The following is a 10,625-nucleotide window of genomic DNA, read 5'->3' as shown; positions in this document are numbered from 1 at the left end:
CTTTGGGTAAGTAGGCCTGACCTTCGTAACTGACCCCTGGCATATAATCGCTCTCACATGTCAACCAACTTCCCCTACCACTGTTATCTGTTTATCTTGATGGAAAAATAACTGCGGATTAGATATTATTTTATTTTGTGGATTTCTTTTTTTCATAGTTACTACAACTATAAAAATAATTGATTAGGAACTACAGTTAGGACTGCAAGTAAACTAAGCGTTTACAGCATATGTGTGTGTCAATTTAAATTGTAAATTAATATATTTTTTATTTTGTTTCACAAAAATATAGAAAGAAACACAAATACTAGTTTATGAATTAAATAAATGGTCTGCATAGCTACATGCCTAGTATAGTAGAAATGTCGTGCCCCGGCTGTCACCATGCCTACAGCAAAGTGACAGACAGATTCTAAGTAGGTCAAAACTTTATTCTTAATACTATTCATATAACATGAAATTGTATTTACTTTTAGAAAATCATTCATACTCTAACTCTATAGATTACAATTATATTCCTCAATGTAAATATTTACTACATTATGACTTTTAATTATACTGCTTAATTCCAAAAGAAAATTCACAGGATATAATGATCTTCAGAGGCGACAATTAAAGTGGAAGATTACATCTTTAGCACTCCAATCCTCCATTCTTATTGATGCTCCCTTAAAAATAACGTCATTAGATATTTCTCTCACATTTAAAGTTCATACTCAATGGTCCCTAAATGTGGAAAAATGTTTAATTAAAAAATTAAATAGGCTCTAACTTCTAAACGAGTAGTATAAAAGAAAAATTATCATGAATAAATAAGTTTAAAAATATTCTTTATACATATTAAATATTGCACGGAATAAAATTGCGTCCAAAAAATTTTTAAATTTTGATATTTCAATGAAGTGGTTCGTTTAATTTTCCTGTACATTTATTCGGTTTTTGCAAGATAAATGGTAGCAAAAGTAAAAAAAAAACTCCACAAATGAATTTACCAATCATTATTTGGATTTATTTTCATCCCGATGATACAATAGGTTGGGTTACTAGATTGTTCGTCAGTTATAATTTATTAAAAATTTTCAATACATTTTTATAAAGTCTGAGATGGTCGAATAGATAGTATTTTCAATTCTCGAATAGAGAAGGCTCTTACCTATAAACAATGCTTAATTGTACTATCCAGAATAAACTTTCCTAAAATTAACAGTGGAATTTGACAGTTTGCAAATTTTCAATGGAATGCGCAAAGGCATAGGGGTCTTGTCCAAACTGCTATTGCTTCTAATCGGAAGTATTTAGAACCTCTAATTATTAATGATTTAGTCAAATAATACATAAAATTTAAATGAAAAATAAAGTCTCTGAACACGAAAAGACTCAAATTCTTTATTACACGTTACTTTAATAGACGTGCCAATACTAGATATATTAAATTGGCATAGAAGATTTAGTGTAAATAAAATTTTTAAATTTATGTTGGAAAATTCAATATTTGGAGAACTCATAAACATTTCTAATTTATGTAACAGTGTATTATCAGGAGTGTTTGGAATTATTACGTTTATTGATCACATCAAAACTCGAAGATATTCTAAAAATTTTAAATTTTTTCATGAAATAATGCCTGGTCATGTTCTATGATTTAGACCATTAACCAAAAAAACTTATGAATATTATAATTAGAACAATGTTTTGATTCTGGGTTATTACCTTTAAAGGATTATTATCAACTGTACATGTTGCCTTTAAATACATTCTGACTCAATGTATCACTTATGTGACACTTTGTAATTTTAATAAACTCAAGAGTAACGTAGTAATAAAACTGCTACAGCGGTATATAAAAAAATAGTTGTGTTTCCCAACATCAATCACAAAAGTGTTAAACTCCCACTTCCCTCAAAAGCATATACACTAATTATGACTAATTTGATGTCGAACTACAACAATCACTTTCTGTTAAATAACATGTTTTCATTCTAATATCGACATTATAATATGGGAGCAATAATGACTATGCGTAGAACTACTAATAAATCATGTAGTTATAACCCTAAATACCAATATATATTTTAGTGGAGAAACAGGCGACAAATATATTTTTGTTAATAAATCTATAAATGACGGAAATTATATTTTTAATTTTAAGGTTTATAATTTACAAAATTAGATGACGTAAAAGTATAGTCCTGGCTCAGTCGGAAGAAATAGGTTGCTTTTTTGAATACTGAAACATTAATATGATTTATTTTAGAAATACAGCGATCCAACTACGCGTGTGCGAAATGGTCATAAGGTCATAAATACTGAAATGTTCAATATTGAACAGCCTCTACATTGGAGAGTAATGTCGTACCAAGCTGACCAACAAACTTATTTGATTTTTCTAATTAATAGGGCTGGTTTTTATAGCCTCCACAAGTTTCGGTATTCAGGATTGTGTACATAATCCATATAAAATATGTGCAACATATAATAAATTATAAATTGAAATATTTCAATTAGTACATCCATATCTGAAATGAATCAACTGTTGAAAATCTACCAATCGTACACTATTTAATTTTATTTATTTAAATGGTACATGTGTCGTAAAAATGTGACTATCCACAATGTTTTCAGAGTAGGCGAGTATTGTTCTGCTTGCAAGTGAAGGTGGTGAACATAAGTCAGGTCGTTCTACACGCCTGACATAACCAGATGTAATTTCTATGTAAATGTTCTCAACGCTAGTGTTCCTGCCCGCCTTAAACCGAGTGATATAGCCATTGTGACTTTGCCCTGTAATTGTGTGTTACATAATCCTCTTGATACCTTATTCCATATACATGCTACGGAAAACAGATTCTTACACGTATACGAACATAACATTGTTACTTTGTTTCATAAATCTATGCTAATACAACTGCAAGATAGTTTTGAATATTGGCTGTCTGACCAAAATATACTCTCAAGAAGTAATGCCATTTGAAAAGTGTTGCACCATATTTGATAACTTCACTAAGTATTGGCGTGTATGATATTTTAATAAATAATCAAAGATTTTTATGAAAAGATTGTATTTTTTAATTTATTAAGTTTTCCTACAAATATGTGATAGTATAAAAACGATAGGCAATTGACAATACTAATCGTCATATTTTCATTCTAAAGGTTTAGTACGAGTAAATTATTTGTAAGAAGTTTGTATATTTATTTTGGAGTCTAATGAAGTCTGATCCTCTTCCATAGAGAGATCTCGGGTTCAAATCCCGACGAGTTCCAATCGAGAACAAAATATAGAATGCACTAATCATCGAAGGAATAGAATTTCTAACGATATCGCGCTTGTAGGAATGTGTAAAAGAAAGTTCTAATAGGTTACGATGGTAAAGCTACGACCTACATAACGTAAAGTATTGTTCAGTGGCTGACAAGTTTGTTAGTGCGAGGAGTACAAGAACATAGTCTCCCACACCGATCTGAAGTGGAGCGTGCATCTGCCTTGTTAGTGCAACTATTGCACGATGCTTTGTGTTTCCTCTTTGCTGTTTCCAATTATGTTATGGAGAAACACAACTCTAGAAGTGTTTGTGTTCAACAAGCTACGAAGGCTTTCGTATTAAAAAACGCTTGAGTGAAATGTACAAACTGGATTGTTCCTGGACCCCTTCAATTAAACGACACAATTCAGGACTTCAGCATTTTCTTTTAGCTCTTCACTAAGTACTTGTCAGACTATATAATATGTTTTATGTAATCTAGCATTGGATGAGTAAATTTTAATTACATGTTTATATGTAATGCAATTTTTCCTCATGTGGTTTTCTATTGTTAAAATAGATTGTTTAAAATCTATATCTATCTTTAATTTTAAAATGAAGTCGCTATTGTTTAGTATACATATAATATTTCCCCTAATATCTATGTAGAAAGACGGCTCATTTGGTCTAATTTATGTTTTATTAATTAACTAAATGTTTCATTTGGGTTTCGCTATTATAACTGTCAGGCAATCCGTGTTATGAAATTTGACTTATAGTTTGACTGTAAAACAAACAAGAGTCATTTACTGTGAAAATGATGTTTAGTATCTTTAGTCTACCGTTAAGAGTTCCGTTAAGATCTCAAAATCACACACACACACACACACACACACACACACACACACACACACACACACACACACACACACACACACACACACACACACACACACACACACACACACACACACACACACACACACACACATACACACACATACACACACACACACTCACACACACACACACACTGGCGCTGCAAGCGTCTAGAAGGATAATGGCGTTAGTCTACCGTCTGATTACCCCACACATTGCGAGTGCATTCCGCTTGTGTCAGAAATCGCAGTATGCGTAATCGCCAAGTGGTGCCTACCGAGAACCTAGCTGAGGTGCGGAGATCTCTCTATGAACGTTGACATATACGCTACATATCTATATTATATGTAACATATATATATATATATATATATATATATATATATAATATATATATTATATATATGTTATATATATATTATATATATTATATATATTATATATATAACATATATATAAATATAATACATATATAATATACATATATATATATATATATACATGTATATAGCGTATATGTCAACGTTCATAGAGAGATCTCCGCACCTCAGCTAGGTTCTCGATTACGCATACTGCGATTTCTGACACCAGCGGAATGCACTCGCAATGTGTGGGGTAATCAGACGGTAGACTAACGCCATTATCCTTCTAGACGCTTGCAGCGCCAGTGTGTGTGTGTGTGAGTGTGTTTGAAAAGTCTGGGTACGGCTTAATATTTTACAAACCATAGCAGATAACATCTATAAACTTTGCACAGTGTCATATGGCTATGTAAAGTATTTTCCTTGCTATTACCATGACATGACAAACCATGGGGTGACGGCCCACAGAGAAAAACATGGAAATCTTAAATGAAAACATGGTTTCTCATTTGAAAGAGCTCACTTAGTGGAGTTGAATGCCGCAAACCGCATCTCAAAAGGTTTATCCAATCAGAAATGGCGGGTTGTTTTAGGTACACATTGTGAAGTACATTATGCACATGGTACTGCCCCATTGCCCAGACTTTTCAAACCCCTTGAATATATATATATATATATATATATATATATATATATATATATATATATATATATATATATATATATATATATATATATATAGTTTTAAATAGAAAAGCGAAGATGAGGAATGATTTTTAGTAGCAAAACTAAGTATTTTAAATAATATTTACATGACATTATAGTTCAAAATACAATGTTTTTCTTTATACACGAATTTACGCACTACTTAGATCCAAATTATCCACTTTGAAGATTGAATCCTGAAGTGGCTACAGGCCGGTGAAGGTTTATAAAGGCGATATCCAATATTAAAATCGATCCTCAGTTCAGCGATGAAGTGTTGCTCGGACGTTTCAGTGGGGTTTTCCGGGCCACTGGGCATTACGGTTGACTAGGCGACACACCTGTCTTTTAGCTGTACGGGCTGTGCTTCAGATGTTCCGTGGTTTAAAAATATACTCACCAGTTATTGAATTATCGCCCAGACCATAAAGTCCTGGGACTCACACCGTGCATAGTGCTGGAAATGTTTCTTACCTCAGAAATGTGTCATGCAAAAAATTAATCACATTTCTTTTCCATTTTTATTTTTTTTATCCATAACTAATTTATGAATCATTTATATTTGTTTTAAACTTGTAGCAAGCAAGTTCCAGAGTTTTTGTTCGCCATACCTAAACAAATTTATTGTATGCAGAAAAAAATGGTTATTACAATTTTGAGGTATTTGCTACCATGTTGCTATTTCTCATCTTTAACATACAGTTGCCCTATTATGTGAAAACATAAAATTCAATAGCTCACATTTTAATCAGAAACTTTATTCCCAAATTTATATTGTCAGCTTATGAAAATAAACTTGCATTGTAATTGTTTTACTATTTTATCTTACACTATAATTAATAAAATGTATTTACACGATTCCAAACCAGTTACAAACCTTTCAGTTGTTTCTACACTGGTTGCATCAAACACCGATGTGTCACTTTCATCTTTACAACCCATTTGAGGTCCAGGAGGTGATCTCGAGATAATGGAGTAAAATAATGAATCAATACTACTTCGGAGGATAATTATTTGTGTGTGTCTTTTCGAAGCTTCCTTGTTATAAAAGGTTGTTGCTAGACTAAACATGAGGAAGTACTATTTTTTAGCCTACTTGTCTTGACTGGAGGAAACTAGAACATTGGTAGTATTCACTTCTTCCAAGGTGATAAGACCAAGACATAGAGCTCGGTATCCCTCGACATGGGATCTCGGCAGCAAGCGGCATCTAACACCAACATTACCAAGCCTGAAAATCGTATCTCTCCGGAAGTAAGCGCAAATGTTTTCTTGGACTGAGAACAATAAGAGGTTTCCTCAACTTTTTTTAGAAACATTCTAAATAATCTTAACGAACATTATATATAAATAAGATTTATAAATAAATAACACAGGTAATAGTAAAAGAATAAGAATTTAGTAAATGTATTTATTATTAGTTACATATAATTGTATAATAAAAGCACCATGAGCTATGTCACGTTTTACTATCTGAGCTAAATTAAGAAACTACTGCTGTCTGTTATTGGCAATATCTTTGTAAATGTGCTAACATATTGCGTTGTTAACAATTCGAAGGCGCAAGGAGCATGTATCTAGCGACCTGAATCATGACTTTCTATCTAATGTCTTAGCGACGCGGCGACTTAGGCACGACAATGAGGAACTATTGGCTGAGCTTTAGCTATGTTTATTACCTAAAGGGCTGGAAAAATTTCTGGCTGTCTGCCTGCACAATATTACAAGAACGAATTGACCTATAGACTTCAAATTTTGCAAGAATTTCATTCTATATAGAAATACTGTTTAAGTGGAAAGTAGATAATGGTGTATGTCACTAAATAGGATTTTTCTGAGCGTTAGCAAATATATTTACATTGGTTTAATGGGTAACCACAGCGGAGATGGAAAAATCAGAGAATATTTATTTGTTTTTTAATTAAATACGATCATATGAAATGTATCGTACAAACACGTACGATGAAGTAATATATGTTTGCCTAAATACCTTTTATGTACATACTCAATTTATAGCTTTATGTTTAAACTTTATTATTTTACCCGTTTATGCTTGCTCTTCCATTTTGGTAACGTAAATGAAAAGTGTGTATATAGGTAATTTTGTTTACAGTTTGGGATTTCAAAACATTTGTTGGACTGTTGGCTACACTGAACCAGTGCTATGTTTTCTATCTTCAACTGTAGTTTCTGTTTTTCTGTATACGTATAAAAGATACTACAGTGTTATCAGGCCAAAAGTATGTAACATAACGCAATATCATAAAATAAAATTTCATCAATGTGTGTCTTAACTACTGTATATACAGTATATCTATAAGAAAGGTAAACAATCGGTGACAAGTAAATAATTGTTTTGTAATGAAAGTTTATAAATTCAGATAAAAACATTTTAACATATATTTATCAATGAATGTAGCTTTAAAATAACTATTATTTTGTTAGGACAGTCTATTAGTTACGGCTTTGCCTACGACTACAAAAACAACCACTGAAATACCTAACCTAAACTGTTCTTAACTAATGGAATACTGTTACAGCATGATTTCATATTTTATTTTTAACTGATATACCATTTTACGAGATTTTAAATCAGATAGAGAGTGACAACAATGCACATCTGCAAAAATATACATCTTTCCACCTGCGATATGCTTTAGTGGGGGGATGAAGCAGATATAAACGTCCTCGTCACTACAACGTTGAAGCAGTAAGAAACAAGTAACTATATCACAACGAAGTTAACATGATTCATAAAAGTGAGAGTCAAACGAGATGTGATCATTGTAAAAAACTATGCAATCAAATGAATCAGGGTTGCTATTGTACTCCACACAAAGTGTTTTGTACTATTTCATTCCAAGTAGGATGAAAGCTTCTAGTATATAAAGGAAGTGTACTGTATACTGTTTTTATAAACACTTTTATGCCATTTTTGTGATTATTGTAAATAAAATCCTTAATATTTCCACTTCAAATTATGTATTTTATATAAAACAAGCCACTAAACTAATGTCTTGTTGCCTACGTTTATCTGATAAGGCGTTATATATAATATAAGTCCACTAAACATACATGGAGTACACTGAAAAGGACAGCTTTTATATTTTTCAAACAGGATATTGTTTTACACACGAAAGGTAAAAAACGTTGTGTCTTTTTTGCTCATATACATTACTTTAGTACAAAGTAGTGGCTAAACACTCAAAATAAAATAAAATAAAAATAATTAGTTTCTCCATGCTATTACGCTAAAAAACCATTAAAACGTAACCTAAATATTAATAAATGTTAATGTGAATGTTTCATTGGCAAGATATCTCAAACATATTTTATCCTAGTCTTCGGTCAACATCAGCGAAGCCTCATACGCGACACGTAGTTTGGCGTACTTTGCACTGTTACCGTCTTAAGCATTGTACGATGTGGCATCTGTCTGATCTTACGTTTTGAAAAATTACATAAATACTCTATATATTAATGTTGAATACTATCTGCCACGTTATTAGTCATATCCTTACAACTAGGATAATGTGTTATTTCAGTTATTAAGTTAATAACATTAACGTTATGCACACCAATGTTATCGTATCACCATAGCAAACAGCAATGTTTGAGTAAATAATCATTGCAATAGTGATGGCCGAGTATTGCCTTGTTTAATCATGGAGTGGCAATCAATGGTAACAGCATTTGACCAATATTAAATAATTGACTATAACGTGAAATCCTCGTAATTCCAATCTATAACTGAACCTCAACCACACACAGTGCACAGAGTATTGTTTCCAAAACAATTTATTACGAAATCAATTCCATAGAGAAACACATTTAAGGGCTGCCTTCCTATTAAATACTCCTATAATATTTAGGGTGAAATAACTGTCACGTTAATATAAAGATTGACAGGTTTAATTAGCGTGGAAAAATTTTTCATTTGTTATTAGGTGTCCATAAATTACTGTAGCTAACAAAAAATAAAGAAATAAACCAACATAGACCATTGGAAACTCTGAATTTAATAGTCATATTAAAGCTACGCTGTAACGTAACATGGTTTAATTTTTTCAGTAGAAAGCAAAAAAAATTAAAATGTATCATATTTATATGTATAAAATGAAAACTAAATAATAATAATATTTTACTTCAGTAAAAAGCGAAAAAAAAAATAAATATATTAATAAATATATACATAATGAAAACCAAATAATAATAACTTTTTACTTTAGTATAGGTTCACTTTTTGTTTTTGCAAAAATGTTTGTAAAAATTAAATGAAGAATAAAGTTTTAAATTAGTTTATTTTCACTAATCATTTAAATCAATAGGTGCTTTAACCTAATTAAAATATTTTGTACTAACATGTCAATGTCTTGCAATAATCTCGATTTTTATTCTTTCTTCCATATAATTAATGATTACATTAAACTCTACAAGGCCATCAACATGTTTTGCGTTAAAAATATAAAATCACCATTACACGTCAAAAAAAGTTAAATTACAGGATAAAAACAAAGCTTAATGAAAACTACTTTAAGGCACAACGAAGTTTCGTAGACCAAACTACTTTTAAAAGTAGGTGATTTATTACCAAGAAAAAATAATACCTGTTATATTTGATGTGGTAAGTGAATACTTTCTACCAGGCCCTCATAGTGAACAATTCATTGTAGTGAAAATATTGTGCATGATCAATTCTTACACTTATGTGTCAGCCATTAAACAACTTAGAATCAACTTATATCTACTATGTAATTACGGATTTTAACGTGGTACGAATTTACTAATTGCTATTAGGATTAAAAAAAGTTAGGAAAATACAAATTTAATTTCAGGACAGAGCAAAATACTTATTGCTTGAACCATATATACAGGGTTGCTTATCAGTCTTGAAACGGTCTAAATATCTGCTGTACTCGTTGTAGTAGAAATATGAAACTTTGTATACAGTGGCATAGGGCATAAAAAATAAAATTAAACTTTTTGATGCAGTACTAGCTCTTCACAAGAGGAAAATCTTAAATATAGGCATAGGTGGATATGCATACTATTTTAAATTTCATAATTAGTTTAACATCATGCCGCAAATTAGACCTCAAAAGCTAATCACAAACAAAATAATAGCGATGCTCGAAAGTTTCAATACTGATCCTACTCGTATGTATTTCAAATGGCAGATTGCAATGCGAGTGTGTATATAGTTAATTAAAACATGTAATTTCTTAATTATTGGCATATAAATTTGTCCCATGTTTAAAAAATTAAAGATTCTGTAATTAAATTTCTTGAGCTACTATTGACTCGTCACGTTACGTTCACTCGTTGCAACTGTATTCATTAAAATCCAAGCAATTCATTTCACAGGAAACAGTGAATTGATCCACTGGACTCAGATGGCTTTAACTCGGACTGTAAGTTTGATTTCCCCTGACAGTTT

The sequence above is a fragment of the Homalodisca vitripennis genome, chromosome 2, assembly GCF_021130785.1.
Source record: "Homalodisca vitripennis isolate AUS2020 chromosome 2, UT_GWSS_2.1, whole genome shotgun sequence".
NCBI lineage: Eukaryota > Metazoa > Arthropoda > Insecta > Hemiptera > Cicadellidae > Homalodisca > Homalodisca vitripennis.
The sequence above is the reverse complement of the archived record's forward strand: the minus strand, read 5'-3'. Positions refer to the sequence as shown.